Source organism: Talpa occidentalis, unplaced genomic scaffold (genome assembly GCF_014898055.3).
Source record: "Talpa occidentalis isolate TD23 unplaced genomic scaffold, MPIMG_talOcc4v2.1 talOcc4.6, whole genome shotgun sequence".
Taxonomy (NCBI): domain Eukaryota; kingdom Metazoa; phylum Chordata; class Mammalia; order Eulipotyphla; family Talpidae; genus Talpa; species Talpa occidentalis.
This window is the reverse complement of record NW_023604972.1, coordinates 8,624,252-8,639,183: the sequence shown is the minus strand read 5'-3', so window position 1 is coordinate 8,639,183 and position 14,932 is coordinate 8,624,252. Positions and strand designations below refer to the sequence as shown.

The following is a 14,932-nucleotide window of genomic DNA, read 5'->3' as shown; positions in this document are numbered from 1 at the left end:
GGGGTTTTTATGTTGGTTTTACTTTATCTATTTTTTTGCTTTGCTGCTTACTGTTTTTTATTTTTTTTTAATCGAGGTAATGGTTTAGAAGACTGCCATGATGTAGGAGTTTAGGTTCTCATCTCTTCAGTTATTTATTTACAGCTACATCCACCAACCACACACCAATAATCCTCCACCATAGTCCATTTGTTATCTTCTACTTCCACTTAATTTTAGTGTTTACTAGCATGTTAATATTTAAATTTATATAACAAATTAAATTTTACATATAAAATAAAATTTATAAAGTCGATTATAATTTTACCTTGATTTGGTAGTAAACTTCTCACCTTTCTTTTTAATCTATCTTAACCTCCTTTTTGAAAAATAAACCATTAGTCTGCTTTCAGTATCTTGGACTTCACAGTTTATAAAGAATGTGCTTTATTTCATTCAATGGAAATATTTAAAATCTCTCATATATCTCAGAACTTGAGACAAAATTCATTTGTTGCAAAAGGTTAGATTTAATATGAGCAATTAGGTTGCCCTTTACCATTCACTTATGTTTCCATGAACGATAAGTAGGAGCAAAGGAATCTGTTAGCCATGAGAGGAAGAGTGGAAAGCTGAGGATTAAATGGAAGGAAAACTTTGAAATAAAATTCATGTGGAAGAAAAGAATGTCTCAGGAAAAAGATACAAGAGACTATCATTGAGAAACTACAAGATGTGGACACTGTTTTGATTGAGATGATATGATATTATTGTGTTATTCTACGGACGATTTCCTAAAGTTGTTTTGCATTTGGGATTTCCAGCTGAAAGAAGCAACCAGAGACCCTCTCATTGTGAATGCATTATTTGATATGTTTATTTTCGTGAAGAAAGATTAATTTAACTCTTAGCATATTTACTACTTTTATTTTCATTTCTAATTATAAGATGAATGGCAGTTGTGTTTACTTCTGTTTATCCAATGACCATTCACAGGCTTCTGGGTCATAGAAGCATGATTTCAGATCCTGGCTCCATCCGTACCAGAGTTGCTGTGACATGTGAGTAGCCAGTAATTTGACAGTAAATTTTAATTATCATGAGTAGCATTATTATTAAGAAACAGACATAGAAAAATGAGAGACCCATGAAGGAAGAGAAGTAAATGGGTAGTTTCTGAAAGGAAAGACAAGCAACCCAGACAAAAGCGAGTAACATATTTAAAAAGTAAATGAAATGATTCTCTAGGATTTTGAATGATGTCTGGCTTAAAACTACTGGGAACCTCCAAAATACAATTAACACAGATAGAAGGATGACTTAAAAGTGACATAACTGGACTGGGATTTAAATTTTAAGGTAGCAAACATAAGTTACACTGGAAAAAGACTGAATTAAAAGTCATAGTTGCGGGCCTCCCCGGTGGCGCAGCAGTTGAGCACTGGGTTGTGAAGCAGCCCGCAGCCTCTGCAGCGCCGGTTCGATCCCTGGCCACTGGGTGAGGGTCCCACATGGAGCGTAAACCTCTCCTGCCACCCGCTGCTCCCCTCAGCAGTGTATTTCATCAGTCTGCCTGTTCTGCTCCCCGCTCTGGCTCTGGTGAATTCTCTCACCCTCCCATGCTTCTGACTGTGCCCTGTGCGTGTATAAATAAATAAATATTTTTTAAAAAAAGTTAAGGTTGCCTGGAACATCAAGGGAAAGAGCCACTCAGTGAATAATTTCATCCAGCCCAGCAGCGTCCAAAACGAGTTCTATTTTCCAGTCTGAGCAGAGAACTACCTCCTCAGCTAGCCAAACCCACAACTTGCTATTGTTTCTTTGCCCCCCAGGCAACATTGCAACTATATAATAATGCAGCTTCATGAACTATCAACGAGGATGGGAATTCCCTGAATGAGAGATATTTGGAAGGAATGTCCCTTCTGAGTTGAATTAATTGGTGGCTTTATGTGGTTCTTTCTTTTCTGTGTTTAATTACTATGAATCAGCCAAGCTTTTTTTTTTTTTTTTTTGTGATGACACTGCACCCTGACATGAATCTTTGATGCAGTAAGATAATGCTATTCAATGAGGTTTCTTTATGAAAAATGAACTCTCTCTCGTCACCCCTTACTATCATCTTTTGTCTGTCATTATAAAATCATAAGCATCTCCTACTTAATAGATACCTATATCCCTAAAGAGAGTTGACTAAACAGAGCAATCAAAATTTGTCTTAATGCTAAAATTTAAATACCAGCTATATTTTAATCAAATGTACAATTCCAGATAATTTAACATTCTCTGCATTCTCTTGAAAGTGTGATGAGTGGTTCATAATCTTCATGTACACTGTGGTATAGCCCATAATAGTGTTATTTTAGAGATTTGTTTTTCCTACCCTGTCACCTGATTATTTTAACTACAGTTCTATTTGAATACATCTAAACCAGTATTTGTACTGTGATCTCAAAATGTCATGGCATATCCCGAGTTATAAAGGGCTGTAATGCTAATTTACAACCCCCAAACATATGCTACTCACCAGGAATATAAGAGCCTCCCAGTGAGTGTCATATTCACAGTTCCAGTGGTTTAATTGTTTGGTCTTTCTACTCTTTGCTACTTCATTTTTTTACAATGTGGCTTTAAACATCTGGGGAGTATATAAATCATTAGCTGCTTTGGGGTTGGATATGTGGTTTATAGAGACACGTTGCATGAAAAAAAAAAAAAAAACTTAAAGATAAAATTGGAAATGGGAAAACTTTGCCCATAAAAGGAAAACCTTATGTTTATTCAATGGAATGAGCACATTAATAATTTGTAACTTTCCCACCACATCACTAAATCTTGGCACTGAGCAGAAATGCCAAATGTGATGTTTCACAACCTATTTTTTCCATGAATATTCATTCTTTTGCAGTTGGAGAAAAATATTGTCATTTATGTGGAACAAAAAAAATCACTAAAATAAAAACATCTGGTAAAATCAGGCCAGCATGTTAAGATCTAGGGGGAATCATTCCTGCTTATTGTATTCTGTTTTGTCTTCACAAAAGGTCAGATTCTTCATAGAGCTTCATTTATTGTAAATAGTATTTTAAGATAATATTACCTCTGCTAATTGATGATTTCCTGTGCGTTATTATGTGGTTAAGTTTTCTTATCACATAAAAGTTTTCTCTGACATGTAAAGGGGGTATGAAATGTGAACGAGCGACTGACACAAAGTCAGTCATCCCGAACCACTGCTAGACTCAGTGGGTCGATATTCAGAGGGTGAATGATGTCATCTCTCTTTGGGAGTCAATTCAAAATGAGTATTTCATCTCTGAGTAAATACAACTTCATGGAACAGAATGAGGCAATACTTCACAAAAATCAAGTGCCTATATGGAATATGGAAATAAAGCATAAAGAAAGCACAGAAAAGCTCATGGACAGTTTTGAAAATACAATAAAAAAAGAGGTCCCACATCTAGGTTTTTTAATTTTTTAGAATTATTTACATGATTCATTTGGTACTTTTCTCTTGTGCTGCTTACATAAGTTTACAATGTTAGGGGACCATTCTTCCCCACTGATTGCATTTTTACTAGTTACGAAATATTTCAATAGGTTTCATATGTTGAAAATGTTTTAGCAATTTTTTTTTCTTTAGCCTTGTTTAAATTAATTCAAGAGTGGCTACCAAGTGTGTAAAACAAAATTTAAAATCCAAACTAGAAAATCATATTTGACAGTGGTCCTGTTTCTTGATTCCTCAAAATCCACTTCATCTGCTAGTGTGCAGAATGAGGGGTAACCCAGGATCCCCTAACATATATACTCTAAGTAGGTTCTGCCATCTGCCACATAAAGAGAAAGCATACTCCTAATGTGAAAGAATTTAATAGGATAGTGTACATAGAAAGACAAGAAAGGATTATAGTCTTCCAATATAATATCCCATCATCTCTGGGTAAATGCCCAGATAAATAGGGCTGGCCAAAGTTGGGTCACTTAGGACTGTGAGGCCCAGTCCCCAACCTGTTGGTAATTGCTTGTCCTTGGGATCTGAGCACCTGCAGGCTGGGTCTAGCCAGCTGGTCAACCACAGACTTGGAACTGTGAAACCCAATATTTCATGTGGTGTATTTGTAGCAGATGTATACTATTCCATCACAAAATATCCAAATTAATCACCCACATATTGTTAAGCCATTAGTTTGTTTCCAATTACAAATAACAGCCCATTGAGATGTTCTTACAGGAGGGGGCTTTGGGAGGTGCTTAGATCATGAGGGTGGAGTTGTCATGAATGGGATTAGTGGCTTTATAAATGAGACCCAACAGAGTTACCAATGCTCTTCTGCTATGAGTTGCTATAGGAAAAAGGCTATCACAAGGAGGTAAGAGACCTTCACAAGATATCAAATCTGCTAATCTTGGAATTCCAAGCATCCTTAAGCCACCCAAATTGGTACTATTGTCACAGTCGTCCAATAGGTCTATGATACCTCATAATTATTGTTTTTTAAATTTCTGAGTATGAAATCACATCTAATTTATCTTGATATCTTCTAAAGTCCCTATCCCTTACTTATTAAGCATATTTATGGCTAAATTATACTAGGTACTGTGGTAGATTTGGGGATACAAAGATGAATAGGTAAATCACCTGGGAACCATGATGGGCACTTGGGAATTTTGTTGAATTTAATTTAATATATCCTACAATAATGCAGGAATGAGCCTCCACTGATCATCCTAAGAAAGGGGGTCAAATAACACATACGGTTAATGACTAAATAATGGAGTTAAAATTTAAGGTTAAATGCCAAGCTGGTACATTGCATGATGCAATTTCCTCACATAATGAAGATGGGTCATTAAGGATTCAACACTTTCAAGCCTGCTTAACCCAAACAACAATGAAAAAGAATCTAAACACAATTTCCCAGCTTTCAGATGGATGAGGTTAAATTGGGCAAGACAGCAAATAATAAGGGATAATAAGGAAGAACTCAAATCATCCAGTACATTAACGAAGCTGATGTGCAGTTAATATTGAAAGATCTATCACTCTGGTGTGTGAGAAGTAGAGAGAGATTTCTTCTTACAAGTGCAATGGGAGACACATCCATGTTCAGGTAAAATTCTTTTTTCAGCGCTCAGTTCATAAGTCATGTTATCCATGATTCTTTGTCTACCCCCCTCCCTCACCTTGTCTCCACACCCTCACCACTGCCGATATAATTGCCTTCTTAGATGGTGCCTTATCCTGTGACCCATGCAATGACCTTGGAACTTTCTACAAAGAACAAATCCCATGTCCAGAGATTCTCCTCTGGTCTAGAAACAGAGTTAGCCATTTCCTGTGTGCCCTCTTGCCTTGCCCTTGAGCCAAATCCACAATACGAGAAAAAAGGAAAAAGGGCAGAATGGAGAGTCAGTCTTAATTAAATTGCTCAAGTCACACAAAAAATGAAGAGCCGTCCTGAGCTCTGCACTAGGAATGTCTGACTTTGGAATCATTGTACTTCCCACAACCCAAGCTCTCTGCTCAGAATAAGGCTGTTAAATAGAATTGTCCTAGAGTGGGTGCTTGGTAGTACTGTTTAATTCAGTGAATAAAATGCTAATAAATGGTTAAATAATTACTAAGAAATTTCTATGATAAATTCATCTGTAGAAATTATATTTCTATAATAAATTAATCTCTTAATTAATTCCTATAATAAATTAATCTCTGCAACCAGAGATCCATTCAGAAATGCAACCAGCATTAACTAAGCTTGTAAACTGCAAGGGATTATTTCTACTAGGGGAAAACACAGACAATTTTCAAAGCCTTTTGAAATCTATATAGATTAGATAATTTCTCCATTTTTTACTTACCTGGCACTGAATATATATATATATATATATATATATATAAACATTTAACTGAATCTAAACGAGAAAAGTCAATTGGCTGAAGTTTTTCTCTGTTGTTTCTGCCCAAGAGGAAGAGGCTAATGATAGCTCAATAAGGTAATTTGGGGCCTTGTTTTGGAAAGCAACTTTCTGAATATGAACTTATAAGCCTTTAAATTGCTGTACCAGTCTTAATTTAACTTTTGCCAAAAGTACAGCTACATATAATGTTTATACTAGGTATGTTAAGCACACATTATTTTATTTGGCCAATATTTTATTTATTGTAGAAAGAGAAAAATTAGGGAAGCAAAATTCCTAGCATTCCCAGAGAAATGGTAGAACCTTTTCTTAATAATAAACTAAGCCCTATAAAATGCCAGGTTTAACACTGTTTAATTTAGACTTCCAGTAATTTCAGATTGTTATACACAGATATCACAGGCATTTTGATTACAAAGCTAAATTTCTAGAAAAGCAGCAAGGCTATTGTAATTGTCCTTCCTGTTTCAACAAGCCTGACACTTGCTTAACACAATTAAATGAGGTAAATTCTGTTTGACATAACCAAGACTTAGCCTATATAATTCCATATTTGAGATTGATTTTTTTTTTTTTTTTTTTGCTATCTCACTGCTGGAATACTAAGAGTGCTCTTGGCTTCTGGTAACAGAAAAATCCAAGTAATAGTAGCTTAAACAATTAGGAGTGTAGTCTTCTCTTATACCAAGATATCTGAAGGTAGGACTCTCAAGGGAATCTAGGAGGAGGATTCCTTGGGTGGAGCTGGGAGAGGAAGCCAAAAAAAAAAAAAAAAAGGTATATAATTAGTAAGATGTATACTACATTAGAATAGCTAGTGGCTATAACAAAATAAACCTTAATCATGTTAGTATTTTGACATACAAGTTATTTTTTTTTTCCTCAAAGAATGGTATGGGTGAGCAGCTAGGCATGCCAACTTTTTCTCTTTAAAGTTGTTTAGAGACCAAGGTGATCTTAGCTCTGCAATCTTTTGCAAATATCTTCTACTGTTCCCTTGGGGCTCATTTGCATCTCAGTCTGCAGACACAGGGAAGAATGAGCATGCTCCTGGCCTTCCAGATGCAGATAATGATGGAGAGATTGTGAATACAGAGACCTAGGTTGGGATGTCCTTGCAAACCTTGGTGGTGTAAGCATGGCCATTTGTTGGGTCAGACTTAAAGTATCTCAAAATCTTATGAGCACTGTATGACCAAGTGTCTACTTGACATGAAATGAAATTACTTCTGACCACTAATGTTCTGGCTGCTAAGATTACAGAGAAGAATCGATTCAGTCATGCACTTTGTGTCTTGCTTTTCTTCTCTTAGTTTTGGAAACATTTTCCTGCCTCTTACATGTCCAGGGTAAAGTAATAACTTCCTTTTCAATGGCTCACAAATAATAACCTTTTCTCTTCAATAAGTATTACCTATGTCTGGCTCTGTGCTGGGTGCTTTTGCATCCTTTCACTGGGATAATCCATAATCAAGGGGGGATGGAGCTCTTCACATATGAAGACACTGAGGCTCAGAGAGTTGAAGTAATTTACTTATCACCCTCCCAATTCTGAAGTTAGAAAATGTAAATAAGGGACCAGGAAAATGAATATAAGAAAGTGAAAATCAAAATCAACAAAAAACTATGAACCAGAGACACTTTTTGGGGGGTGGGGGGCGGAAAGGGAAGGATTGGGGTCAGAATGGGGCTTTTGCAATTGTATGGGGGAATATAAAAATAAAATTTATTATTTAAAAAAAAATAAAGATGGGTGTATCTGGCATAAAAAAAAAAAGAAAAGAAAATGTAATTAGAAACTTTGACAGCTTCCTCTCCCTCATATACCCCAAACACAACCAATTGCAAAGGCCTCTGAACTTCATCTCTTTCACAAATCTCAAATTCACTCATTTTTCCCCCTCCCAATAGCCACTGCATCAGGTAAGTTCACTATCATTTGTCACCTGGTTTTCTATCACATCCACCTACTTGGGGTCCTAACCCTTCTCTGCCTCCTCTGCAATGCATTATAGTGCTGCTAGAGCAAGCTTTCCAAAATGAAAATAAACACTTCAACTCCTTATTGTATGTGGATTTAAAAAAAATCCCTCTTATTCTTTATCACTCATTATTGTTAGCATCATTCAAGCCTTTCCTTGTTCCTGTAGAAGGAAAGAAGTGGGAAACATTTTCTTGTTCAGGCTCAAGCCTCAAAAGTCACAAAACCACTTCGCGAAATCCACAATAATTACAATACCACAGGAAACCTCAGGAAGGACTTCCAAAGGAGACACATGGAGAGAAAGGACATATTGTTCAGGAAATGAGAGTGCAGCAAATATCAGAGAGACCATTTCCCATGACTAAAATGAATTACCAGCAACAAACCAAAACACACAGATAAGTCTCCACTAACATGTGGCTCAGTCATTAGGAGCAAGTTATTTTTCTGTGAAAAAGGTATGACGATGAGAAGGGCCTTCTGGGATTATGCTTTGCAGGCACAGTGTCATTATAGAAGCTGTGATTATGGCCAGAGGCAGTCTTTCAGATACCTCTGAGCAATGTAAGAACTTACCACATTTATAAAGATCTGGGACTATCACACGTCAATGAGAAAATGAGCAGAGTAGCTCAGAATTGAAGAACATAAACTATGTGGCCAGACTACCTGGGTGACTCAAGCTTGATACTACCAGTAATGGACTGTGAGACTCTGGTTAAGCTATTCTGCTTGCTTCTCTGTCATTCTGTTTCCTCTTTTGTAAAATGCAGCTAATAATGCAACCTAACGTGATAGGCCATTGTGATGATTACACAGCGGGGCATGGGGGAGTTGGGGGATCTATATTGTCAAGAACATTGCCTGATATTTTATTTGGGTTATTTTATATTATCAACTTCATGTTTCACCCGAGATGTGCATTTGCTCATCTCGAATTTGCCTCAGCCTGCTTCTCAGCACCAGGAGAGGAAAAACACTTATCATAGTTTATTATAACATGAAAGAAAAGTAGCCTTCCACTTCTTAAAATCCCTCATTTTGTACTTTAGGAAATAGAGCCCAGAGATAGGACTCTTTATTGAGCAATTTGTCCCCAGTAATAGGATAAATGCAAATAGTTGACCCACACAATTCTACTTTTGCTTCAGTGTTCTTTCAAATAAACTCAATTATCCTAGCAAATAAATGCCCATAACATCCGATATTTTTCTTGAGGGTAATTGAGGAGACAAGACCATGTTCCCTGAAGGAATCCCAAAGAGACTTCAAGCAGGTGATTTACCCAATAGGACAAAACAAAGAGGCGGAGATGACTATAGCAAGCTGTGACTGGACTCCTTTTTGAAAGTTGCTTCCATGCCTACAAAGTGATGAGCTATGGCTTCAGGGATCTAATACCATATACAAATTTAAAATGAGTTATGATCTTTCTTTCTTTTTTAAAGATTTATTTATTTATGCACACAAGAGCTGGGGTGAGATGGGGGGTGAGAGGATTCACCAGATACAGAGTGGGGAGCAGAAAAACAGATCTACTGAGGTACACTGCTGAAGGGAGCAGCGGGTGAGACAGAGAGGTCAGCTGCGCCATGTAGGTCACCCCCCTGGCCAGGGATCAAACTCATGCTGCAGTGGCTGCAGATAGCTTCATAGTGCTGTGTTTTAACCCCTTGCACCACCAGGGAGGCCCCGAGTTACAATCTTTCTTGAATGCCTCTGACTTTCAATTTTATGATCAATGTATACAAATTATACCACATTCACATCAAAGTCCTGATTCTTTGCTCAGTTACACTGGCCTAAATCTAAAGAATAAAGACAACCTGCATACGTTTTTCATTATTCTAGCAACACTGTGCTTCTAAGTTAGCATATCAATATGTGACTAGGGCAAAACCATTGTTTGGGAGAGAGGGAAAAATTATCTTCTCTATCTACTATTAGGCTATTACAAAAGTCAGCGTTGTTCTTTAGCAAAAGCTATGCACCCACAAAAATATATCAAACATTTGAAACTACAAACAAAGAGAAAATTACACATAAGCTTGTAAAAAGGAAAGCAGGATTGAGAGAGAAAAGAAAAATATCTTAAAATTTTTGCTCAAAATTTTAACCCTCTTGGTATCTGAACCAATTGAGATTTTATAGAAAAAAAAATGGTTTGTAGAAGATTAGGAATTTAAAGTTTAGGATATTTTCAAGTCTTTTTGACTTCTTTCTCAGTGAATCCTATAGATGGATGTTTGGAGTACCAAAGCACTGGTGAAAAGAATTTAATGGTTGAGTAGTGGGGGGTTTGAAAATGGAAGAAAATCTGACTTCTTAAACTAAGATTGGGGGAGGCTATATAGCTATATATTTTTCCACTACAACGACCAGTCACCATAGGACACGCTCACGCAGAGTTGTACGTGTCTTGTCGCCTGAGGCATGTAAACGGCAGTGCGGAGAAAAGCCAATACTGTTTGCATGTCCAATTACCTGTCACTGTCGATCTTACAGGGCAGCAGAGAAATCATTGCTAACAACTTCAGAGTTTGCATGTCCTGTGCTTAGTTATTACTGGAAAGAATAAAATATAATGAACCTGATATGGACAAGGAATGCAAGGAATAAAATATTTCTTTTGGATTGTTGGCAAGCAATGGAACAAACGAGATTTATGGCAGAATTGGATATGTGATTTATAGTTTTGCTTGTTCTTCATTTAAAAGAGGAAATTAAAACCACACTTGCATATGATTCAATCTTTGATCACTAGAGAATAGCTGCTATGAATTAATTATTATAAACTTGGTTACTCTTGTTCACCCCAGGTGAAGCATCCATAGAACCTCCCAACAGTGTTCCAGGGAAAAGGTATTTGTTGTTGTTATTGTTAAAATTCTGCAGGAAAAATAGCTGACATTTGGTATTTCACTGAGAAGTCATTTATTGTTTAAGTAACAAAATGAATAATCTTATGGAAAAAATATAACTAACATAAAAGACACAAATTAAATTCTTAGCAGTTTCTTACTGGGTTGGAGAATATGGATGTTTATTCTCTTTTCATCATCTGTAAGCCTAGAATCAAATGCTTAAATTTATGCAAAAAAACGAGATCTTCGGCTCCGATAATTCCCATTTAATTCTACAAGTAAATGTGGAAAATATTTATTTCATAAAGAAAATATTTTATTGACAACAATAAAATAATGTTTTGATAGATACATTTCAAGAGAACAAAATATAGTGATGGATCCAATCCTCAGAAGAGATTAGAAAGCTACTAATGGCAAAAAATACGCCTCATGAAAGAAGAAAAATATTCTACATGAGTTAAGAATGTAATCAAATACTGGATTTTAGGAATGTCAAAATCTAAGTGTTGGATAGATTAGAACCTGTGAGCTGGAAGTTGGGGGTGTGAAGAGACACTTCAGTGATAAGGGTGATGCAGGCAGATCGTTTAACAGAGTAGACTGTCTCTGAGGTATTTTTCCAGTAGGAACATTTACCAATTTATTCTTCTTTGCTTTTCTCCATAGATGGTTATGTTTATGCTTAGAAGAAGAACAAATCTGTAAAGCACTTGAATAACAATGAAGAATTAAGGATCTTCAGATTGCATGCAGTAGAACTTGAACTCAAAATAATAATTTCAACATAAACAGAAAATGTCATATCTCAAAATTTTTTCAGGCACACATGGATCCAAGACCTTCAATGAAATAACTGGAATTTTCTTTCTCTCTCTGTGTGTATCTCCCTCTCCCTGACCACTTATTTGCTCATCTCTCTGCTTTGCTTTCTGTGACAGTCATTCTCGGCAGACTTTCCTGGCAGGTTCACTACAACCATAAGAAGTTTTGACTTTGACCTGCTTGGCTCATCCCATTGTTGAATCAATTCCTGTTGCTAGCAATGGAATAAAACGAGGGGGGTAACATGAGCCCTGTGTCCATCCCTACTCAAACCCCAGAGACTGCATATATAACACCAGTAGTCCCCGAAGAATAATCAAGATGCCAGCTCAGGAGACTGAGAAGCAATGCTGAGCCAGGAATAAATAATGTTTCCACTATAAGCGAGTAAAGAAATTGTCCAGAGTGTGTTGCTTTTATATCTACAGTCAGTTAAACTGCACAAGAAATACATAGGGTCTGCTGGAGAGGAAGATAAAAGGATTAATTTTTAAATCATTAATCAATTTATATCTTTTAAAATGCATAATATACATGAAGATGCATAGGTATGACTACCGATTGTTGTGATTATAGACACAGATTTGTTTTTTACATATGTTGTGGAACTTGTGAACATGGGTTATTTTTAGTAAAGTATTTTAATAGAATAAATCATTTCATAAATATCAATATCAAATAGTAATTCAAGTTTATCATATTTTAAAATACAGTAAGACATAAAAAAAGTGAAACATAACTATTCACAGCTCTAATATCAAAATATTTTGGTGTCTGAGATTTTTTATTGTTTTTCCCCCATTTTATTCCATATCTGTGGTCATTTTTTTAATATTTAAATTTTACTAAGTGTTTTATATAGAGTTTTAAAAAGACTACTTTCATCATTTCAATTATAGTAAGAGCATTCTCCTTGTTGTTATAAACTCTTCATGGAAAGAATTCTATTAATGGATGAATACATTTAATGGATGAATAAAACCCCAAACACACATCCTTTTTAATATTTGAAAATGCATTGGCTTTCAATGTTTTGTGGGTATAATAACACTGCCACTAATGCCTTCTTGCCAAAGCTTTGTTTTCTGATTTTCATAAGAAAATGTCCTAGAAGTGAAATTCCAGGTTAAAGGATTATAGATTTGTTGGTAAGGAGGGTCTTTGTTTGCTCTTTCACTTGTCTTTCATTGATTTGGTGATTCTTTTAAAATGTATCTCAAATGCTAACCTAAACAAAAAGTTAGGACATTGAACTTAGAATTTATATAACAAATATTTTGGGAACAGATATGAGGTGTGAGAGAGCATTATATAGGGATAGTTAACCCAGCCTTAGAGAGAAAACTTTTAGAAAGAAATGATATGTGAACTGAAGAACGAATAGGAGTCAATAGAATAATAATTTTTTTAACAGAATAATTAATCCAATGAATACGGGAAAAATATATCTCACCTCGAGGAACCAAGATAAGAAAATGTGCAGTATCTTTGAAAAGTCATTTGCAGCTCCACATCTGGGAACTCGTGCAGCCCTCCCCACCCAGTTTCTTTCAAAATGTCTCACTGTTCATTAAATTCTGTGCAAGCTCAGTTTGGAGGGAGATCATGCTCCACCAAGTGCATACAGGTCAGTCAAAGCCTGCACCAATGTCGAGGCTGAGTGGGATGCTTTCAACATTGAGCCATCAAGAGCAAAGCTGAGGATGAGGTAATGCAGTCAACATTGGGACCAACCACCACAGTGAACAGACAGGATATTGCCTTCACCTACCAGACAAAGACCAAAAAGGAACTTGCATTAGCACCGAAGTCAGCCTTGTCGAGCCACCTGTAGACGGTGATTTGGGGCATATTGAAAACACCTGCTCAGCATGATGCTTCAGCGCTGAAAGCCTCTGTGAAGGGCCTGAGAAGGGAGGTGTCCTCATTTGCTTGAGAACAAACCAGGAGCTGCAAGAAATTAACAGAGTCCACAAGGATATGTACAAGACAGATCTGGAGAAAGATGCCATTTCCAACACTTCTGGTGACTTCCACGAGCTGATGGTTGTCCTCACAAAGGGTAGAAGGGCAGAGGAGGGCTCTGTCATTGATTATGAACTGATTGACAAGATGCCTGGCATCTCTGTGATTCTGGAGTAAAGAGGAAAGGAACAGACGTCTCCAAGTAGATCAGCATCCTGACCAAACGGAGTGGTGTAACCTCCAGAAAGTATTTGACATGTACAAGAGCTACAGCCCTTATGACACGGAGTAGAGCATCAGGAAGGAGGTCAAAGGAGACTGAGAAAATACTTTCCTGAACCTAGTCCAGTGTACTAGGAACAAGCCCCAGCATTTTACTAACCGAATATATGATGCCTTGAATGGCGCAGCCCCTCGCCCTAAGGTCCTGATTAGAACCATGATCTCCTGCAGTGAATGAAGCAGAAATATTGAGAATCAAGAGGATCAAGGAAAATTACAGCAAATCCTTCTATACCTACACCCCACTCCTACATCCAGCAAGACACCAGGGGTGACTACCAGAAGGTGCTGCTGTGCCTGTGTGCTGGAGGCTGCTTCAGCTCTAGGCTTTCAGTTAACACTTCCAGAAATCAGGCTATGCTAATAGGCACTGTGCCCCTCCCTGTAAAGAGGATCTTAGCATTGTGCCCCTCCTTATTTCAGCAGCCTAAGCATAGTCTGCCTTTCCCAACCCAGCCTCCCCTTTCAGGCAAAGAAATGAGCATTCCAAGAAGTTGGAAGAGAAATCTACGATGTAAAACACTTAGCCCCTGGTGTGCTGTGTCCTAAACAGATGAATAAACTGAATTTTTACTATGGACATGAAAATAGTAGTTTGCATTTTAGTATAACTAAACCATGAAACTAGAGGGGTGACAGAAGCCAGATTTTTAAAATATCACCTGTAGGGACTGAGTGGGGTTAAGATGGGATCCAGGAAAGTGAGGTTCCAACAAGGGTCCTGCTGTCCACTGCTTTAATCTCTCTTTAAAATCAGACTCTCTCAGATTTTTGCCCTTATTTTGGTGAACTATTCTACTGGACACAAAATTTGAAAAGTGATATTATCTTTGAGCACAAAGGCTAAGTTGGAAAGGAAGAAGATTCTCTGATCAATGTAGTTCAGGGTCAGATTTAGGGACTTAAGGTTATGGTTGGGCAAACGCCATGAACCTAGACCTTCTTTCTTCTTCCTCGAAACAATGATCCCCAAAAATTTTCTTTCATAAAGGGCTGATAAATACTGGCTCATGTTAGGCAAACTTAGCTTAAGGAGGATATGCATATTTCCTAAAACATATGTGCGAGTTCAGTGAATATAATAGACATCAATATACCATTTGCTCTT

The 14,932-nt window shown here is 36.9% G+C and overlaps 1 long non-coding RNA gene and 1 pseudogene across 1 annotated transcript; both read left to right on the top strand.

The window, feature by feature from the left end:
• The first annotated feature begins 1,001 nt into the window (after window positions 1–1,001).
• Window positions 1,002–12,042, top strand: LOC119260564 (uncharacterized). Its single transcript, XR_005128748.2, has 3 exons — window positions 1,002–1,040; window positions 10,708–10,750; window positions 11,422–12,042. It is a non-coding gene; the product is annotated as an uncharacterized LOC119260564 (long non-coding RNA).
• Window positions 12,043–13,052: 1,010 nt separating this feature from the next.
• On the top strand, window positions 13,053–14,373 carry LOC119261304 (annexin A2-like; annotated as a pseudogene).
• Window positions 14,374–14,932: the final 559 nt, after the last annotated feature.